Below are 23,164 nucleotides of genomic sequence, written 5' to 3' on the forward strand. Positions count from 1 at the left end.
CCTTTCATGCCCCTAACCTCCCACCCACCTCTAAACCCCTGGACTCTTGCAATCCCCACACCCCATGCTCTTTAAACATCGACCCTTTGATCCCACAAGCTCCTATCCCCGTGATCCTTGGGATTAACAGAATCCCAACTTCACCAGCCTCTCCTAGACTTCCCCCGCAATTTACAACAATCCGCCCCTGACCTCCCTCTGCAACCATCCCTATACCTCTGTCTTGCATGCTGGTTAACTGCTGCTCGGTGGTCCAACACGCTATTGAAACCTCAGAAACCATCCTTAGTGAATCCATCAACATTGCCTTTCTTACTGAAACTTGGCTCAAAGATCACTCCTCTTCCATTCTAGACATACTCTAGAATGTCTAGGCTACTGGCTACTCCATCCTCCGAAAGGATAGGCCTTTTAAAACTGGTGGCTGTCTAGCAATTATCTATAAAAATGAACTCCAACTCTCCTTTGTGCGCTTCCACGACCTGTCTACCTTTGAATATCTTAGAGCAGAACTTAAAATGCAGGGCACTCCGCCAATAAGATTATACAACATCTATCATCCTCCCAGTGACCCTCTTCCTTTTGTAGAAGAATTGTCCGACCTTCTCACCCAATCCTCACTTTCCAACTCTAAAGACCTCTTCCTTTGGGATTTTAACCTCCATTGGAACAAAAAGGACGACCCTATTATCAACCTCCTTACTGACCTACGTGATATCAATAACCTAAAACAACAATGCCACTCCCCCACTCACTTCAAAGGAGCCACTCTTGACGCTATCATTACTAACAATGAGTTGGCCTCCCTCTCCTCCATAGTTCCCATTGATTGGTCTGACCACCACCTCATTCTTTTCACGATCTCTAATGCGGTTAGACCTCCTCCACCCAAAACCACCAATCAAATGAAACTGACCAGGAATTTTCACCTTATTCCCCCAGGCGAACATAAGGCCAAAGTCAAAGCTCAACTTCAACTCTCCCCTCTCTCTCAAAATGCCAATGACCTCACTGAACACTTTAACAAATCCATTGTTGAGGTCCTTGACCAAATTGCCACAACCAAAATAAAACAACAGAAAAGCTCCTCCAAATCCTGGTTCAATCCAGATCTCAACAATTAGTGTCGCACACTCCGATCTACTGAACTCGTTTGGAGACAAAACCCCTCCCCCCTTAACCTCTCTCCCCTCAGATCCGCTAGATCCAACTATAAAAACACATCCTCAATGACAAGACATCATTCTTCCGCTCACACAGACCTAGGGAACTCTTCACCATTGTGAAAAACCAACTTCCTCTGCACCCCCCAAGGTGATCGCCTCCACTGAGAGATGTGAGGAAATTGCCAACTACTTCGTTGAAAAAATCTCCAAAATAGATCAATCCTTCGCCCTAACTCCCCTCCTTAACCCACTACCCTCATTAGGGATTTCCTCTAATTCTCCTTCACCCTCTACTCTCCCTCTTGACTCCTTATCGCTCCCTCTTTTCGTCCCGATTCTTGTACCAGACACCATCATACTGGAACTAAAAAATAATGCTTCTTGGTACGACTTCCATATGGTCACTGAACTTGATGTCCTTAATGTCATTTCCAGACTGAAACCATCTTCCCACACTAATGATCCTCTCCCATCCAACCTTGTCCAAGACCTTAAACATATCATTACCCCCTACTGGACCTCCATCATCAACTCCTCCTTTGCTTCTGGTTGTGTCCCTGCCTCCCTCCAATTAGGACAAATCACTCCCATCCTCAAAAACCCCGCTGGTGATCCCAATTACCTAAATAACCTTTGTCCTATCTCTAACCTTCCTATTCTCTCAAAAGCCCTTGAAAAATTCTCCCAGTTACAATTTGATAAACACATTGATTCAATCTTTTAGACTTGTACCAATCGGGCTTCAGAAAGGGCTGTAGTACAGAAACAGCAATGCTTAACATAATCGATGACATCCAACACGCCCTTGACAAAGGCGATTCCTCCCTTCTCATTCTCCTTGATCTCTCCGCTGCTTTTGATACTGTAAATCACCCTCACTACTTAACACACTTAAAGATCGTTTTGGCCTCAAGAGCTCAGTCCTTAAATGGTTCTCCTCCTTTTTACAACACAGAACTCAGCAAATTAGAATCCTTGACTGTCTCTCTAAACCTATGCCCATCTCTCTTGGTGTCCCTCAGGGCTCTATCCTCTCCCCCTCTCTTCATGGAACCCCTCACCCTCATCCTTAAACAAGCGGAAATCAATTACCACCTATACGCTGATAACACCCAACTTTACTATAAAATTCAATCCTGCTCTGATGTTCTTCACCTCAATGATACCTTGAGTAAAATTCAATCCTGGCTCCACTTTAACCACCTCAAACTCAACCCAAAAAAGACTGAAATCATTCTCTTCTCCCCTAAGAACAACTCGCTCCCCATTCTATCCTGGATCTAGGACCTTACTCCACTCCACTCAACTGCTCTGGCACCATATCCAACTCAGTTAAATCACTCGGTTTTAACATTGACCTGAAGCTTTCTCTTATCCCCCACATAAAAAACTCAGCCAAAAGCGGTCTACACACTCCATCACTTAAAGAAAATAAACCCTTCATTCCAGCTGACGACTTTAAATTAGTCGTCCAATCACTGGTTCTGTCGAAAATTGACTATGGGAATGCCATCCTCACTGGAACTCCAAAAGCACACCTCGCACCTATCAAATCTGTTCTTAACCTTGCAGCTAGGCTCATTAGCGACCTTAAACGGTTTGATCATATCTCCCCCGCCCTTAAAGCCCTCAAGTGGCTGCCCATTGAAGGAAGAACTTCATACAAGACAGCATGCATTGCGCACAAAGCCCTGCATCAATGCTCCCCGCAGTACCTCACTGACAAACTTCACATAGCCGGCAGCTCTAGATCACTGAGAAGCTCCAACACCCTCGCTCTTGTAACTCCTCTATTAAACAAGAAAACCACTCAATCCCGCTCCTTTTCCGGGAATGCTCCGATCATCTGGAACTCGCTCCCCAAGATCTTCGTTGCAACCCCTCCTACGCCAGCTTAAAAAAAGACCTAAAAGTTCTCCTGCTGAACAAATATTGGGGTCCTTAAATCCGCCCCGGGGCGCTCATCCCACCCCTGCCTCCTATTGCTCTACCCCCCTCTCTCAATGTCCTTCTCCCCGATAACTACTCCCTCATGTCCTCCCTTTATGACCCGCCCTGTTTCACATGATATGATCGAAATCTCACCCCCCCTCATTAACCTAGCCCACCACCTTTCAACTACCCTTCCCCCCTCCTCTCCATGCTTTCCCTCCCATGCCAAGCTAATATCCCAGGACTAGCTTGTAATCCCTCTCAACTCATATATTATGACGATGTTAATTCTAGAACTGTTTTGACCTTCCTCTTGGGTATTGATTTCTACCTCACTGTTATCCCATTACATTAAATTAATCCTATTTATGTATTGCTGTATTATGTTGCCCTAATTATCCAACTCCCTTTCCCCCCATTCCCATTCCCTACTCTTACCTTTGTTTTGGTTTACCATTAAAAGCAATAGGGTGGCCCTGTAACCCTCAGAACCTGGGTAAGGGATATAAACAACAAAACTGGTTCTGTTGGGGACACAATTAAATTGAAAGATGCATTGAATACATACACGGGAGCAATCTATCCCGTAAGTGATATGTCAAAAAACACAAAAACACTGACCAAAATGGAAGAAAAGGTAAATCTTTAGTTTTTTGCCTTTTGACGGATTAATTAAAAAATGCATTAAGCAAGCTGTCCAAAACAAAACAAAACATGGACTAGGAATACACTAAGTGAGTGAGTCGTGACTGGTGACTGAGTGTTAAAATAATTAAACAAATACAAACCAAATCATACAATTACACAAAACAGTACATTCAAAATATCCACTGTACATCACAATAGTCTCTGGAGGATAAATTATTTCTTTGGTTCCTTGGCACTCTGTGCAGATGAATATATATACAGAACATCGACGTTTCGACCCTAGGTGGAATGCGCTGATTTTTGTGCATCTATAGCGGGTCTTCATCAGGACTGGAATATGGTAGGACAGCATATGAATGTAAATTAAAAAGTGGTCAGGGCCTAGTTTGGGCCAGTGTTAAAAACAGGGGCGGGAGGGGGGGTTTGAAAACCTTATCCACTCAACTCAATGGTAGTAGGTGTATCATTCGGTAGTACTTGACCTTCGGGGAGGAGATTGTCGGCCGACTAACTCCTGAAGCGTGGGATATGCAAAATTTCTATAAAACAAGTAAGATAGAGCTCAGGTCTTAACTCAATCGGGGTACTGTATGTAATACAGGTTGCTGTGGTTAGGGTTAAGCCTACCTTGAGTCTTTATTTAGGATCCTCAACACCAGCCGGTGTGAAGATCATGAAGGGCGGGGCTGCCCTGGCGAACGCCTGAAAGAAAATGGGATCCAGGTTTCAGTGCTGGAATCTCCTGTTGTCGTGCTGATAAACTGTTAAGGCGGTTCACATAGTGAACTTGAGTGAAAATATATTCATGCAGTGGCTAGGGAGAGTACGAGTTCACTGCTCTTAATCCGCTGTGTTTAGGCCATGCATCCGCGGGTGGGCTAGGGTTTTCCAGTGACTAACGTGAATAGTGGAAAATCGGCGTGATCAATGCTATTTGAGCTGATTCTTTCAGAAATGCACGGTGCGGCAAACGATTATGCACAGTATATGCCAGCTTGTGACGCGTCATGCATGCGTACAATATTAAGGTAAACTTATCCCTAAAGCTGGCGCGTGACTCTAAGTAGACACAACTTGTGTTGAGACAGTGGAGTCTTAGAGCAAAACACAGTCAGGGATTTAGTTAATTGCACAGTGACTGACGTGAACAGTGACTAATCAAAGGGCTCGATAATATTTCGGCTGATTCTCATGGGCATGTCTATGTGCGGCGCCCGATTATGCATAGTGTGTACCCGGTTGGAGGCGTTAATACAAAGGTGGTGAAGTAGATCTTACTCAAAGTACAACCAAAAAACAGAGAAATAGACAAGTTAGTTGTTTAACTACCTTCAATACAAGGAGCCATGAAATAACAAAGTAATAAAAAAATACTGGAATCTTGTAGGGCCAGAAATCGGAATACCAGAAGTCCCCATGTTCTCATTTAAGCGGGCTAAAAACGTTAAAGATTACGTTGTGTCTTCTTTCCTGGAATTGACACATACACCGGACACCAGATCCGAGTTAGGTCTCCCGCCCATCACTGGACACCAAAAGTGTGGCAGCTGCAAAGCATGTAAATATACAATAACTAGAAAAACGGTGATACACCTTGGGAAGACATATAGACTCAATCACTACACGAACTGTAACAGCCAAAATGTCATATATGCGATAAGATGCCCATGCCAACTGATTTACATAGGCCAGACAACCCAAAAATTAAGAACAGAATCCTACAACACCAAAGTAGAATAAGATGCAAAGTACAAGGGGCACCAATGGTGGACCACTATTCTACACTGGGACACTCGCATGAACAAATGGAATGGATAGTACTTGAAAAAGTGATCCCCCACCAGAAAGGTGGCAACATCACTAATCAGCTAAACTTGAAGGAATGCCGGTGGATACATACCATTGAGGCAATAACCCACGGCCTCAATGAACAAGAAGAGACTTATGTACAAATGAGTAGATTGTAACTTCCCCTCAGCCACCATGAAACACATACAGACCCAGGTTATACATCATACATGCGATACTCACAATATAAGGCTCATAACATGGGAGTACAGTTAGGATAGCAAGCTAACAACAAAAACCCTGTCAGATTGTTAACATGACTGTAATCATTTAAGAGCTGGCATGTGTTGTTGTATGCAATGAGTAGGTGCTTATTTAGGCCTCCCTTCTCCCCTTTTTAAAAAAATCAACTGAGTATGTCTATGCCAGTATAAACATACGACTGACGCCATCTGAGATGGTCAACGTGACCAAAACCTTTCTACTGTATGGACCTTGTATGGTGTTTTGCTAAAAATTTGAATGTTTTAAAAAAATTATATTTAAGCCAGTATAAACATACGACTGACGCCATTTAAGATGGTTAATATGACCAAAACGTTTCTACTGTATGCACCTTGTATGTTGTTTTGCTTACAATCGAGTGTCTTTTGTATTATACTTAAGTCATGTTCAAGGGCCCAAGCTCTCCCACGAGATCCGTGCCAATATACACATACGACTGATGCCATTTAAGATTGTTAATGTGACCAAAACCTTTCTACTGTATGCACCATGTATGTTGTTGTGCTTACAATCGAGTGTCTTTTGTAATATACTTAAGTCATGTTCAAGGGCCCAAGCTCTCCCACGAGATCCGTGCCAATATAAACATACGACTGATGCCATTTAAGATTGTTAATGTGACCAAAACCTTTCTACTGTATGCACCATGTATGTTGTTTTACCAAAAAGCTATTGGTTTTGGTATTATATCTAACACTGCATTACCACTAGTAGCATGCCTTACATAGTAGCCCCTCTCTGACCAACCCGACCCCGTACACCATAAAGCACACATTTAACAGAATTTAGGATGCCCTTTCTCATCCTACAACATTACATAATATTAATGGACAATAAACTCCGGTTTTTCGTTGAATTTCACAAGATAATTGACTGCGCACCCATCACGCGCAACTGTGTAGATTTCACTTTACAAGGACAGAGTCAGTCTTTCCTCGCACACACGTAGAGACACGTACGCCAAAGGCGGCGCATGTCAAATAGGCACCGTCCGAGGGCCCGGGTTGTCATTCGAAGAATCACACGGACTGAGTGAAACGTCCTGGGTTTCCCGCTTGAGTAAGTACTTATCTGCAGCCCCTTGCCTTGATTCACGACCAGCCGATGCGTACGGTTGTATATGCTGTTACCGTCTAAAAGAATATGGCCCTCAATACTCGGAGCTGGCTGGATTTCGTTTTAAATCACACGCCCGTTTTAGTAATAAGCCTACCACTTCACCACCTTTGTATTAACGCCTCCAACCGGGTACACACTATGCATAATCGGGCACCGCACATACACATGCCCATGAGGATCAGCCGAAATAATATCAAGCTCTTTGATTAGTCACTGTTCACGTCAGTCACTATTCCAATTAACCAAAACCCTGGCTGTGTTTTGTTCTAAGACACAATTGTCTCGGCACAAGTTGTGTCTACTTAGTCACTCACCAGCATTAGGAATAAGTCTACCTTATTATTGTACGTGTGCATGACGCGTCAGAAGCTGGCATATACTGTGCATAATCGTTTGCCGCACCGTGCATGTCTGAAAGAATCAGCTCAAATAGCATTGAGCATGCCGATTTTCCACTGTTCACGTTAGTCACTGGAAAACCCTAGCTCATCCGCGGATGCATGGCCTAAACACAGAGGATTAAGAGCACTGAACTCGTACTCTCCCTAGCCACTGCATGAATATATTATCACTCGAGTTCACTATGTGAACCGCCTTAACAGTTTATCAACATGACAACAGGAGAATCCAGCACTGAAACCTGGATCCCATTTTCTTTCAGGCGTTCACCACGGTGGCCCCGCCCTTCATGATCTTCACACCGGCTGGTGTTGAGGATCCTAAATAAAGACTCAAGGTAGGCTTAACCCTTACCACAGCAACCTGTATTACATACAGTACACCGATTGAGTTAAGACCTGAGTTCTACCTTACTTGTTTTATAGAAATTCTGCGTATCCCAAGCTGCAGGAGTTAGTCGGCCGACTATCTCCTCCCCAAAGGTCAAGTACTACCGAATGATACACCTACTACCATTGAGGTGAGCGGATACAGTTTTCAAACCCCCCCTCAACTCCCCCCCAGCCCCCGGCCACTGTTTTTAACACTGGCCCAAATTAGGCCCTGACCACTTTTTAATTTACATTCATAGGCTGTCCTACCACATACCAGTCCTGATGAAGACCCGCTATTGATGCACATAAATCAGTGCATTCCACCTAGGTTCGAAACGTTGACGTTCTGTATATATGTATCCATCTGCACAGAGTCCCAAGGAACCAAAGAAATAATTTATCCTCCAGAGACTATTGTGTTGTACAGTGGATATTTTGAATGTACTGTTTTGTGTAATTGTATGATTTGGTTTGTATTTGTTTAATCATTTTAACACTCAGTCACCAGTCACAACTCACTCACTTAGTGTATTCCTAGTCCATATTTTGTTTTGTTTTGGACAGCTTGCTTAATGCATTTTTTTAATTAATCCGTCAAAAGGCAAAAAACTAAAGATTTACCATTTCTTCCATTGTGGTCAGTGTTTTTGTTTTCGTTTAGACTATGCAATATTTTATAGGCTTTTTACCGTTTTATTGATTTCTGAATACTACCTCATTGTTTTTCTTTTACCATATAGCAACAAATTACTCCTGTAAAGCGCTCTGATACCCCCGAGTCCAGCTAGCACTACTAGCACTATATAATACATGTTAAATAAATAAATAAATAAAATCGATGCCAACATGCTTCTAATGCTTTGGGGCTGCTCGGTTCTTACGGACTACTGGAACGCTGTGACGGTCACCCTCACAGCTTGCACCTCCAGCACCATTCCTGCCAACTTGGGAAGCCCATCTGCTGCACCTCTTCAGCAGAAACAAGAAATTTAGAGCTGCCACACGGTTTCTAGACCTGGGTCTAATAACGGGCAAACGCTTGATCACCAAGCAATGGAAATCCCCCCTGTTGCCCCACCCACTTGCTTGGCGCTGATCCCTGCTTAACTATGCAAAAGCGGAGGGTGTGGCACTACGCAGAGAGAACCTGCTTGGCATTTGTATGTATCCCCTGGCACCTCAATGGGATGCAATGGTCTCCAAATTCCTAGGGGCAGACACGGACACAGGGAACCCGACTACGCCACAAAGGGTTATCACTCAGGTTACATCCTCCACTGGCGTGAATGCAGACTAACGCCAACACCCGAACTGATTTCGCCCCTCTGTCTCAGAGTCTCATTGTCACTATGTCTTGTGGGTCTTTGCCTCTCCCTCCCCACAGGCCACATTGGATGTGGCAGCCGGTCTTGAGCGACTCTCCCCTAACCTTCCTTCGCTTATGTTGTCCTCATTTTGTTGTATTTAATGTTCCCGGCTGAGTTTGAACTGCACTGTACCTGAATTATTCACATGCTACCTGGTGCCGTGATTTGTCAGCACTGCTCTGTCTTTCTTGAGATATTGCCTCACGATTTGATGTACTCACCATACCTAAAATCTCCGTTTTCATGCTGCTATTAGTTACTGTGCACCGTGCTGCTGGCAATCACTTTTCTTTCTTTTTCCACCCGCTACATAAACGCTGTTCTGACTGTATGCTTTATTAATAATGTGCAAAACAAACAAAAAAAAGTTAATAAAAACGATTTGAACAAAAAAACTCATATTTGACCATAAAACATAAATGTCCAAGAAAATTAATTCTCTTCAGTTTCAAAATAAACTTCATTTGAATATGCGAGAGACAAATGTGACATCCGTTAGGTCCTTTTCTAAATCACAGAAATTGAGCTAATCCATTAGACTTAAGACAGCAGCCAATATATGTTTTGCAGTTTGACACTACTTTTGCAAGCCAATTCTGTAATAAATAATCTTAGTCCTTTCTCTTAGGTGCAGCTTCTACTATTTGCAATGGTTTTTAATAGAATATATCAACGTATCTTTCTTATCTCAATTGTTCTGTTTGACATCTTTTTGCGGAGTCCGCCTCTCGCCCTGCCTTTTCTACAATCCTCCTTTCTCCTTAATTGTTATGCCCCAGTACAGCTCACTAGGTTCTGAGTGTGCTCTTATGCTTTAGTTTGAAAGGTGTTTCGCCAAATTAATATAGAAAGGAGGATACAAGTAAAGGAACTTTCTGTTTGAAATGCTTTTGGTAGTGTTGAAATCTGAGGAATAAAATACAGACATATGGTTGGTTTTAGATCTCTTAAAGATCCAGCGGTATTAAATAACACTTACACAAAATGTGTCACACTCAAGTCTGCAGAAAGAATCACAGCTATATGCTACCTAGCAGCCAACATGGCTCCTTCCATCCAAGTGGTACCAGGAAAGTGCTAGTGAGAAGAAAGTAGGGAGAAGTACAAGTCATACCATTTATGTATCAATCTTCTGAGATTATATTTATTGGCCTAGTCACGTAGCTTACTAAAATTTCCAACTTGATATTTTGGGACCAAATCATTATATTTTTCGGGTTCCAACAACATGGCACTGCACAACAGAAGACTATACACTTATCCTTGGTTTAGAAACCAAGATAGAAGAAGTTGTAATGGATCTTGTATGTGAAGACCTAAGGAATATGGTGAACAGTGTGACAGAGACAGAGGGCTGCATATCCGAAATTGAAGATTTGGTCAAAGAGCTGAATTTAACAGTTTTGCTACTAACAAAGACCTCGTAGTCTAGAAAACAGAGAGGAAGATGGTAGAGTAAGGGCATGGCCGAATAACCTTAGGTGTGTAGGCTTCCTGGAGGGAGCAGAAAGCAACTAACCCAAGTCATTCCCTGTATCTTTTGCATCAGAACATGGACCAAGCCGAGAGACTCTCACTGTGCTTTGTAATTTACAGCTGTCTCCAGACACTGACACCAAATATTTCCCCTGCTGCCTGCATGGCACATTAAGGAATGAATCCTGAAATACAAAAACTAGGGTGCAACTTTGACCGCAGTAAGGGAGACTTATCACTTCTTCTTTGACTTTAGAAGGATAATGATCTTCCTGATTGTTCCAAACAAGTACAGCAACAGCAATGTCAAAATATCCAGGCAATAGGGCAACAATGCATGCTTTTATAACTGGCGAAACTGTCTTTTTTCACATGAAACACTTTTTCTTTGAAATGCCCAAAATAGCAAGGTGCTGGGTCGAAGAAGGGTGAAATGTTACCAAACAGTGCAATGGCAAACCTGAGATGAGAAGGCCTGCCAACATGTTGGGGATGTTAACAAAACAGTGGCTCAGACACATATGATACCAATCTTGATGATGAAGTGCTGGACAAAGTTACATGAACATATTTTGTAGGCAACATTGTGTGATTACCCAAATGGAGCACTGAACTCGTAAAACACTGTCCCAGACAACCAGAATCTGGACTGGTACTGTATGGGTCTGTCAGGACATCCCCAACAGATGAATAGATTCAGAAATAAGCAACGAACCTTAGACTCTGAAGGGAAATAAACTGGCTGTGTGAAGAGCCTTGACTGTGTGTCAAATGAGGCCATTATCGGTGAGGAGATGGAATGCACAATTAATCTATTTTATTTATTTTTATTTTACAAGTTTTATATGGCGCTGGCTGGACCCAGAGATATCAGAGCGCTTTACATGATAAAGCTGGTTACGGTAAGAGACAAATTACAGCATAAAAGAATAACAAAAACATCAGAGCACTTTACAAGACTGAGATAAATAAGGGAAAAACAAAATTACAACAGTTACAACATCATTATAGGATAAACAACAGGTAAGAGAGAATAACATAAGGCTTGAGGTTATACATATCATGTAAACAGATACTCAGAGAAAAAAGTTGAAATACCTATAAGATATGGAAGAACGAGTTTAAGGTGCAGGTAGAGACCCCCAATATTTATTGAGGAGGTGGATTTTGAGATCTTTTTTAAAGCTGGTGTAGGAAGGGTTGCATCGTAGGTCTTTGGGGAGGGCATTTCAGATGTAGGGGGCATTACCGGAGAAGGAGGAGGATTGAGTAGATTTCTTTTTAGCAGGGGAGGGACAGGGAGGAGAGCGTTAGTACTTCTTAGGGGTCATGTACTGCCCGCTTTGCAGAGTTTATTGGCAAGGTATGGTGGTGCATTTTGATGGAGGACTTTGTGTGTGATGCATGCGATTTTGTAGGTGGATCTGCCTTCGATGGGGAGCCATTTTAGAGTTTTGAGAGCTGGGAAAATGTGGTCGAACCGTTTACCGTCGGTGATGAGCCTGGCTGCAAGGTTGAGTACAGATTTGAGTGGAGCTAGATGGACCTTGAGGATTCCGGTGTGGATGGCATTGCCGTAATCGATTCGTGAAAGGACCAGAGATTGAACCACTAATTTAAAATCTTCAGTTGGGAGAAAAGGTTTGATTTTCTTGAGATGACGGAGAGTGAAGAGGGCTCCTTTAGCCGAATTTTTGATGTGGACATTGAGGTTTAGACTGTTATCGATGGAGATACCAAGAGATTTCACTGAGTTGGACAAGGAGAGAGAGCAGTTGAGGGCATTGAGGTAAGGGATCCAAGTTTGAATGGGGAGTGGGTTGTTTTTGGGGAGAAGAGGATGATTTCAGTTTTTTGGGGGTTGAGTTTGAGATGATTACGGTGGAACCAGGATTGGATTTTAGTGAGGGTGTTATTAAGGTGTATGATATCAGCGTGGGATTTGATCTTGTAATAGAGTTGGGTGTCATCTGCATAAAGATAGTAGTTGATTCCAGCTTGATTTAGAATGAGGATGAGGGGTTCCATAAAGAGGTTAAAGAGTGTAGGTGAGAGAAAAGATCCCTGGGAACTCCTAGGTTGACGGAAGTGGGTTTAGATAGAAAGTCTTGCATTTTAATTTGTTGGGTTCGATGTTGAAGATAGGAGAAAAAACATTTGTGGGTAGTACCATTGAGGCCGAAGCGATCTTTGAGCACATTAAGTAGGGCAGAGTGGTTAACAGTGTCAAAATCTGCGGAGAGATCAAGGAGGATAAGAAGACATGTCTCACCATTATGAAGGGAGTGGTGGATGTCATCAACAATGTTTAGTATGGCAGTTTCAGTGCTGCAGCCTTTTCTGAAGCCTGGTTGTAAGGGGTCCAGGAGATTGAATTTTTCGATGTGTTTGTCTAATTGGAGCAAGACACATTTTTCAAGGGCTTTAGAAAGAAAGGGGGAGGTTAGTGATGGGGCGTAGGTTATTTAAGTCACTAGGATCAGCATTAGTGTTTTTGATAATGGGGGAGATTTGACCACGTTGGAGGGGCCTAGGGATACTTCCCGTAGTAAGGGAGGTGTTGATGATTGAGGTCCAGGACGAGACGATAATGTGCTTTAGGTCTTGGACAAGGTTAGAAGAGAAGGGGTCTTTGGTATGGGAGGATGGTTTTAGTTTAATAATAATGCTGTGGACTTCGTCCTCAGTTACAGGGAGCAAATTATGCGAGGAGGCATTGTTTTTTGGTCACGAGTATGGGAGGTTTGGTACCAGAGGTGTAGGGGTGGGAAGGTGTGGGGGTAGTTTGGGGAGGGAATAGAAGAAGGAATGTGTGATGAGGGGTTAGATTCAGGTGAGGTAGGGAGTAAGTATAAGGGGGGACCTAGGGGTGTCAGGAGTGTGGAGTGTGAATTAGAAGAGATGACAGGAGAAAGTAGGGGGTTGGTTGGGATCTGCGTTGAGTGGAAGGATTTATCTATTTTAGCAATATTTTCTGAGAAGAAGTGGGCAATTTCTTCACATCAAGCGGTTGAGGCAGTTGGGTTAGGCGGAGCTGAGGTGGTTTGGTGCCGGATAATGTTGAACAGTTCTCCAGGTCTGTTTTTGGCCCGATAGAGTTGTGTACGGAAGAAGGATGCCTTTTCATTATAATTGTGTTTTCTGTATGTAGACCTAGCTGATCTGAGGAGTGTCAGGTTAGAGTGGGAGGGATGCTGTCTCCAGGTTCTTTCCATTAGTCCTAATGAGCGTCTTTCGTTGTTAAGTTTGAGGTTAAACCAAGATTTGGAAGGAATGTTTCTTAGAGTTTTAAGTTTAGGAGGGTCCAATTGGTCAAGGACATCTGTGACAGCTTTATTAAAGTGATCAGTAAGCTCATTTGCGTTTTGGGAGCGAGGAGGGAGGAGCAGTTGAGCTTGTAGTTTGGACTCAAGTTCGCCAGGAGGGATACGTTTTAGATTTCTGGTCCATTTCGTAGGTTTAATTTGTTTCGAGAAGAGGGGAGGCGACGTGATGGAAAAGGTGAACAGTATGAGGTGGTGGTCTGACCAATCAATGGGGATGATGTTGGTCAGGAAGGCTAAGTCATTGTGGGTAATGATAGCATCCAGGATGGCTCCTTTGGTGTGGGTGGGGGACTGACAAAGTTGTTTGAGGTCATTGATCTCAAGAAGGTTGGTGAAGAGGGTGGTAGTGGGGTCATTGGTATAGTTCAAGTGGAGGTTGAGGTCTCCAAGGAAGAGATTTGTTTGAGTTGGATAATGAGGATTGTGTAATCAAGTCAGAAAGTTAATCAATAAAGGGGCGAGGATCACCAGGAGGGTGGTAGATAGTGTCTAAACGAATAGAGTGGGCGCCTAGAATTTTAAATTCAGCTGCAAGGTATTCAAAGGTGGAGTGGCCAGAGTTGTTAACAAGGGAGAGCTGAAGTTCATTTTTGAAGATTATGGCCAATCCACCTCCTATTCTGTCAGGTCTGTCGATTCTGAGGATAGAGTATCCGGGGGGTGGGGGGGTAGTGAGTAGATCAAGCATGCTCGTTTAGTATTCATTGAGCCAAGTTTCGCGATGTCAATAGATTCACTACGGATAGATTCGGAGATTTCAGTGGCGTGTCGGGAGGCGGATCGACAGTTAACAAGCATGCAGGCGAGTGGATTGGGGTTACTTTGGGAGGGAGGGAAGGAGCGGATGGAGGTGAGTTGAGGCGGGGGTCTGGGGTAGGGGGATGTGGAGGGAATTCTGTTGGTCCCTAGAATGACAGGGATGTAGGAGTAGGGGGGGAGGTGGGTTGTTTACTGAAGAACTAGGAAGGTAGGAATTGCATAGGTCAGATAGGTCGGATGGGGAGAGGTGGTTTGAGGTGCGGCAAGGCCTAGACATAGTGGAGTGGGGAAGTATTCCAATGGTGACTATTGAGGTTGGCGGGGATTTTACGGATGGGGTGGTGGGCATTTGTACGCAAGAGTCTGGTTTCTGAGCTGAGGGATTTAACATCTTCTCTAAGTCGGGAGAGTTAATTCGTCAATAAAGAAAGGTTGCGTTCGATGTCGTGTAGGGTCAGGGTTATAGGGAAGTGGGGGATCTCTAAAGGGAAGGATGAGGGTGAAAGGGAGTGGATAGTGTTTGTTGTAGACGGGGGCAGTTGTGTGTAAGGTGGCTGAGGTCAATATTGTTGGAATGAGTAGAGTTGAGGCAATTAGGCGTGAGTAGTGGCATGATGGAGGACAAGAGATTTAAGAACTTGAGGGATGTGGATAGAAAAGGTATGAGGGTATAAAGAGTGTGAAGTAGGACTGCGTCGGGGATTAACGGTGGAGAAAAATTTGGTGGTTGTGAAGGAGGGTTTGGAGAGGATAAGGGTGGGGCTAGAGGTGGTATAATAGGAGAGCCAGGGTGGAATGGTAGGGATTCAAGCTGTGGCATACAGGAAGGAAGGAAGGAAGGGGTTGGTTATTTTAAGAAGAGTTTGAGGGGGACAGATTGTCGGAGAATGTAAGTGGTAGGGAGAAGGGGTGCACAGTGGGTATGTCAGTAGGAGGGGGATCATTGTAGGGAGAAAAAGTTTATGCGACGGTGGTTGGTAGATGGCATTGACTGTAGAGATGACAGGGGAGGGGAGTGGGGAATAGGAGTTTGGAGTATGGTGTTGGTAGGAGTGAATTCAGGGGAGAGGGAGAGAGGGGAAGGTGGAAAGGAAGAGAGCGGGGGGTGTTGAGCGATTGGGTATTCGGTGCATTAGGGTAAATTTTGTCTAGGTGGAGAGACAAGGTGTTCAAGTGGTGCTCAAAGATGGTGAGGTGTGATTCGGCGGTTTGTATGAGGATGTTACCCATTTTGAAGATGGAGATGTCGATTTCACCTGGAAATATTGGGTAGGGAGTAGTGGATAATTTAAATCCCTAGGGAATTTTGATTGAGTGAGTGACTGGGAGCTGACGTAGGAAAATGCTTTTCCATTTGGAGGGGCGTTTGGAATAGAAGATGTAGTTAGTTTTTACTGGGGAAGAGAGGCTGAGGTAGTTATCAACAATAAGTGTTTCAGGGTTACGAATAAGTAGTTTATGTTTGAAGTTTTTCTCAGCGTGTTTGGACAGATTGGGGGGATAAAGGATGGTCCAGGAGTTTGGGCCATGTCTGGAGAGAGTGTAGTCATCTGAGATGTGTGCGTGATAAGAGGGGGGCATGTTGGGACGGGGCTGAGAAGTGGAGAGTTAGAGGATGGTTGTGAGGGCAAATAGGGGTACGGGAAAGAGAATGAATTGGGGAGTGGGAGGGAAACTGCAACGGTGCTCTACTGCCCGTGCGTTTCTGCCAAGTGTTCCTAATCGGCTGCAATTATGAGCACCAACATGAGAGTAAAAGTAAAAAAATGGCCTCCACAGGAGTGCAAGATAAAATTGTCTAGACGGTCTGGGAAGGAACAATTACAATTGAGATCGAGAAAAGGAAAGAACAGGTTTGGTTCCCATAAAGGGGAGAAGGCAAGGCAAGATAAGGTGATTGAGTGCACATCTTTGACCCCTTATTTTTGAGTTTGACTTATGTTGGAAGGACATTTGGGGAATAGTCTCGAAACACAGCAGTTTATTCTTAATGTTGGAGAGTAGCCTGGTCACCAAGGTTTTTGTGATATATTCTTCACATTTGTGAGGTGGAGGGAGGGGGTATGGGTTTGTTAGTTGTAACTGGCAAATATTCAGACATTGTTGCTCTAAGCAATGTTAAAGACTTAACCTTCCCACAGCAACCGGACTATGGCTGATGTTCAGGTTGTAGGAGAAAAGCGAGGGATCAAATTCCTAACCTGGAACATTCATGGCCTCCTAATCAAAGTCAAGGGAAGCGGTTCTGAGGATGGCCAGACATGGTCTAGATATACTCCTACTTCAGTCGACACTTTTACTAAACTTTTTGGTAGATTTGGCTTTGGGTCTGTTGCAGGGATTCTGCCCCTATACAGAACTGCTCCATCAGGATTCAAGCAAGCCGGGCCGACGACGGCTGAAATGCCAGAAACCGGTCCCCGGAAGCTTGTCTCCTTTCTGGTGAAGAATTGGCTTGGTAGTTTGGTCTGCCCTGTTCCCATGATGCACTGGGCCAGGGACAGACTAATTTGCATATGGCCAGGTTCTGAGCTGGGATGGGGCAGTGAGCTAAGTAACGGTGATGGATCAAGCCCTGATCTTTGGACTGGGTAAGAGTGGTCTGCTTAATTCAGACACTCTGTTCATCACCACCCCCTTTTCTGAATCGTTTTTGGCCACTATAGGTGTGGCAGGGTATACTCAGACATGAGTCCCTTGCTCACTGCTCCATCAGGATTCAAGCAAGCCGGGCCGACGACGGCTGAAATGCCAGAAACCGGTCCCCGGAAGCTTGTCTCCTTTCTGGTGAAGAATTGGCTTGGTAGTTTGGTCTGCCCTGTTCCCATGATGCACTGGGCCAGGGACAGACTAATTTGCATATGGCCAGGTTCTGAGCTGGGATGGGGCAGTGAGCTAAGTAACGGTGATGGATCAAGCCCTGATCTTTGGACTGGGTAAGAGTGGTCTGCTTAATTCAGACACTCTGTTCATCACCACCCCCTTTTCTGAATCAATTCAATTCAAAAATCTTTATTCGGATTACAAAAAATCCATAAAAGCACAGTTTAAAATACAATTCAACATTTACAATTACAATTACAATAGGTTCAATAGACACTATAAAGGGCATTGTCAGTACATTTACTAAGTCGCACGTTTCTAAAGTGCAAAGGGGGTCAATAGTCATTGGTAGTGCAAATAAATCAAGGGCATTCCATACTTCTGCGTACGTTAAAAATAACTTTTAAAAAACAGCTTGTGCGAAATATAAGTTCGTCATCCTCTAATTTTAAAAGCATCAAATAGGACTGGTTCAAGGAGAGGGGTCTATGTTTTTTAAAATATGGTGCCAGAAACCATTTGATATATTTCATATAAAACTTACACATGAAGAAAAAATGTAAATCATTTTGTTTGCTGGTTCCGTCACAAGGGCACGGAATCTTGTCATCTAAGCTGTGTCCCAGAGGAAAACAAAGTAAAAACTTTATCATTCCTGCTCTCATTCTAAATAGTAGAGATCTTTCCCAGTAACACATTGGTAATATCAAATACAGCGGGAGTTGCTGGGTTAATAAACCATTGTTAATATAGGACACAACAGTTTGCTTCCTCATCTCTTCTGACAGTCTTTTTTCCCTGTAAGTGGCATACAGTTCAAATTGGACTTCTTTTTTATCAGTCCTCTTTATATAAGATGGATTTTCAAAGAGGTTGCCCCTATCTATACTAGACAAACTCTCTTGTATACCACGAAGCCATGGGATCTTATTCCATTTGTCACAGGCTAAACATTCCCTCAAAATATCATGTGTTAGGCTAGCGTATTCATTTGCCCAAATAGCCAACCAAAATAATGCAGGCCTGGCAGCTATAAAATCACTAATATGAGGAATATTCAGCTCCGAGTGGCAAATAAACCCTGATGATGAAATGGGAGCCCCCAGTAGTTTCCTGCAGAGCCGATTCTCTTCTCTTTGTATTGAGGGGATTTTTACTGACCCCCAAATTTCGGCACCGTAGGTTGCCACTGGAGTGCATTGGAGTCTATATATCTTTAGAATTGCTTTAGTTGCTCCGACTTTCCTCGGTCTAGGGAGAGATAAAATTGAGTTTATAGCCTTTGAGAACTTGCATGTGGCGTGGGCAATGTGCCCACTCCACAGGCCGTTCGCAGCAAAGACTATACCTAAATATGGGAAAGTTTTAGTTGAGAGCAACTTATCAGCTCCTATCGTAATGGAATTTAATTGCTTAGCACCCGGCCCACTGGACATAATGAATGATTTTTTAAAATGTACTTTTAGATCCAAATTCCCCATGTACAATGAGAAATCCCTGACTAGTGCACGTAGGGCATTAGGTGTTAATCCCATAAGCACAGCGTCATCCGCGTACAAAAGACACGGCAGTTGGCATCTTTTGATCTTAGGGACATCTGGGGTAACCTTTTTGAGGGAGTTGCTCAGGCCATTTATATAGATAATGAATAACAGGGGTGCTAAAACGCACCCCTGTCTCACCCCTCTTTCTACGCTGATTGGCCCAGAAACTGTGCCCTCCATGTCTATCCATACTTGTGCCTTTGTGTCTTTGTGCAAATAGGCGAGGAAATGTACCAGGGGGGGATCCAAGCCGTATGACAGAAGAATCGACCACAATTTTGACCTGTTTACCAGGTCAAATGCGGACGATAAATCCATAAACGCAAGGTAAATGGGTGATGCCTTAGCAATATTATATTTGCTGATTAAAAGATTTAAATTTAGGCATTGTTCGATGGTTCCAACCTTGCGTCTAAAACCCATTTGACAACGGTCAAGTACCCCCATTTCCTCAGCCCAGTCGTTAACTCTATTATAGAGTACCCTGCCCAAGATCTTTAGAGTATTGTCCAGGAGCGAAATAGGCCTGTAATTTACGGGATCCGATCTTTCGCCCTTTTTATAAATAGGCACTATTATGCTCGTGGACCAAGTTGCGGGTATTGGGACAAACGGTAGACTGTTAAAAAGGTTAACAAAGATCTTTCCCCAGAGTTCTGGCCTGTACTTAATTATGTCTATTGGGAAGCCATCAGGCCCAGGTGCCTTGTTGCCGAGGCTCTGATTAATGGCCACAGTGACTTCCCCCACAGTAATTTCTAGGGATTCAAGTTTTCCTGGGGTGTAATCTTCCAAAACAGCTCCAGGGCTAGCGTATATTTTGGAAAAATGCAGTTCCCATTGCTCACTTGCTATGGTACAGCTAGTCGGGGTTAACTGCTTACCCATATCCCGCATCTTTTTAACAGCAGGCCAGAAAGTAGTACTGCTCCCTAGCGTAGCAGCAGTTGTTAATACCTCCCACTGCTCAGCTAGTAGGGCGGCCTTCCTTGAGCCTATAGCTGTTTTATAATTCTGTCTAGCGATCCTTACATCTACTATACTTCTGGGTTTACAATTTAAAGCTCTGCGAAGAGCTTTATTTGCTGCTGAGCAATGGCGATCAAACCACCTTGGCTCAGGAGCAATCAATTTAATAGGGACACTTAAGAGGGATTTAATAGTGTTGCAGAGTTTAGAGAAATCTTTTATTATTCTGCAATGGTTCCCATCATCCAGAGAGCAGGATTCAAGTAACAAACCATGATTACTTATAATCGTGTCTGTTACTTGGCCACTATCTACCCCTCGCCATTTTAATCTCAACTTATTAGCTGAGACCGTAATGTCCCTTGCTCCCAGGGTTTGAACAAAAGCACTCGGGGAGCCTAAGGCAATATTAACCTCCAGAGCATTATGGTCCCCGAAGGCAGTTTCAAGGACGCCAGCCTTGTTAACTCTATCTATTAAGTCAGAGGACATAAAAATATAATCCACTATGCTCGAGAATTCTCGTCCTCTGAAAGTTGGGATATAAATAAGTGGCTCCTTTTTATTAACATCCATTATATCAGTTGGGATGTGTTCATTAAGGAAGCATTCTAATTCTTCACCCCGTTTGTAAGCCCTATCTATTTGTACATTATTCATTTTGGATGTTGTAAACTTGGCATTAAAATCTCCTGCCAATATTGTCCTAGTGCTAACATGGTTATGGGATTTTTCCGCTATTTTAGATAATTCCCCGAAAAGTTCTATGTAATTCTTATTCGGAGTAGAACTAAAATCATTATTATAAAAATTAATAAGATGATATGGAACCCTTCTAGTGTACTCAATTATTTGAATGTTTGGATTTTTTGAGGGGATCAATTTTATAGACCCCCCTATACTTGTCTTAAACCCCATCAATAAACCTCCAATCGGACGACCGAAAACAGGCTTTCTGGCATTAACACAATAGCAATGGAAACCCTCTATATGTACCGCTGTTGTCGCCCAAGTTTCCTGAAATAATATTATGTCCTTATCAGAAACAACCTTTAGCCATTCAGAATCAGAGACCCTTTGCTGGAGTCCGGCAACATTCCAACTTATAATCTTAAGATCCTTATTTTGCACCCTTGGGTATTCACTACCTCCATGTGCCACCAAGTCATGGGGGGTGGCCTGTTCTTCCTTTTCTTGGGACGCTAATTGACCCAGTGCACTAACTAAACCTTGTGCTGATATAGCATATATCTCATCTATTTGTATACTTCCCACCTGAGCCTCATTAGTGATTTTCCCCCTAACACTAACATCTGTTATAGTGTTTTGTGATTCAGTTGGTGATGGGAGTCAGTCTACCATATCCAAAGTGTTAAATCTGTTAGTTGTAGGAAACCCCCAAGTGGTATCCCTTACTGGGGGACATCTTTGATGGTTCCTATAGTTGTTATTATTGTGCCTATGGTTGTTTCTCCCCCATTCTCCCCAATTGTTTCCTAATTCTCTCTGTCCCACCTGGGTCCACCCTTCATCCGATCCATAATCATAATCATAATCATCATAACATTCTTGTCTGACATTTCCTCTTGGTGGGTAGAAGTATGAGAGGTGCCTTGTCTCGATGCCCTCGTTATATCCCTCACTGACCCGAGAGCAAATATAGTCCACTGTGCGAGGGTCAACGAAATTAATAATCACACAATCACCTTGAACTCTCTTTTTCTCATGACCTACCCAAGGTACTCTCCGTACTGTCAGGATTTTACTTACATAGTATGATGGTAAGGGCCTATTATTATTCAACCAGTGTGTGACCTTATTAAGTAGGGACCAGGATGGCTCATCTATGTTGTCGGGGGTCTCAGGGACTCCTGTCATCACTACAACGTAGGGGCTAGAGCCTGGGGGGAGATTAGCAGCAAATCGTTTTTTCTTCCCTTTGTGCCACTCCTTTTCCTTATTTCCCTCGTTGGCTTTATCTTTCCCAGTAGTGGTATTATCCCCTGCAATGTTTTTGTTATTATCTTGAGATTTTGCAATAGGGATATGCACTATTGGTTTTGTTGCCAAGTTCTTAACCGTTGGGACTGCCTTGGATTTAGTCGTAGTGGTAGGGGGTGGCTTGGTTTTAGGCATTGGCTGGGCAGTTTTTTGCGGGGGAGGGGGAGGAGGTTTTAAAATGGGCCCCTTAATTATGGTACTTAATTCAAGTAGTTGTTTTTCTATTAACCCCAGTCGTGTATCTATGGTAGCTAGATGAGCGCTAACAAGTTCTCCAACCTTCATTATTAATTGATTGTTGGAGGTACAATCTTTACATAACAGGTCTAAGTTAGGCATTTCCCCTACACATGCAGAATCTAGAATTCCTTTTTTACTCCCTTTCTTAAGACTATTCTTTGCTTGGCCCTTCCCCTGCTTTTTCTGAGCCTGGGGGTTCCCCCTTGAACTAGATGCAGTTGTAACTAAATTTTGTAACGGTAGTTTCTGTATAGCCCCCTCCCTCAGACCTCTCAAATTCCTTAAAATAGTAATTGAGTCATCCAGGGTATTACTAGTGACTATGGGTGTGTCAGAGGTGGGGTTTACAACAGATCGGTCCAGGTTTATATTCGGGGTGTCACTAACAATAGAGGTGTTTTCAATATTAGGGGTAACTTGCGATGCCTCTATCGTGATTGGATCTAGGCCAATTGCGAGACTTACTGATGGAATGGACTCAGTTACAATGTCTAATTGTGTATTAAAGTCCTCTATCAGATCTAAATTTGGTGATTTTTCCAAACTCAGCTGTAATTCTGACAGTGACTGGGTTGCAGACAAATCAACAGTGTTTGGCATGCTATGTATTTCCACTATTGCCCCAGGTTTATCAAGTGTTTCAAAGTCTCGATAGGGTGTTTTGGCGGTGGCTAGTAAACCCAATGATGACCTTTTTGCTTCTGCCAACTCTAAAGAAACACGTCGTTCCAATAGAGATATGCCATGGTCTATTGCCTCATTTGCTTTTGTAATAAAATTGTCAATTGGACCAGTAACCTTGGCTCCTCCAGCTGCAGTTTTACTCCGGCTGCCCCTTGTAGACATGGTCGCCGTTTTTTACACAAGCAGGAGGTATATGTTACGTAAGATAAACAGTTGGTACTTATCCTCACAATTCACAGATTTCAGGAGTAAGGGGGGTGGCCC

This window comes from Lissotriton helveticus, chromosome 1_1 (assembly GCF_964261635.1).
Source record: "Lissotriton helveticus chromosome 1_1, aLisHel1.1, whole genome shotgun sequence".
In the NCBI taxonomy this organism is placed as follows: domain Eukaryota; kingdom Metazoa; phylum Chordata; class Amphibia; order Caudata; family Salamandridae; genus Lissotriton; species Lissotriton helveticus.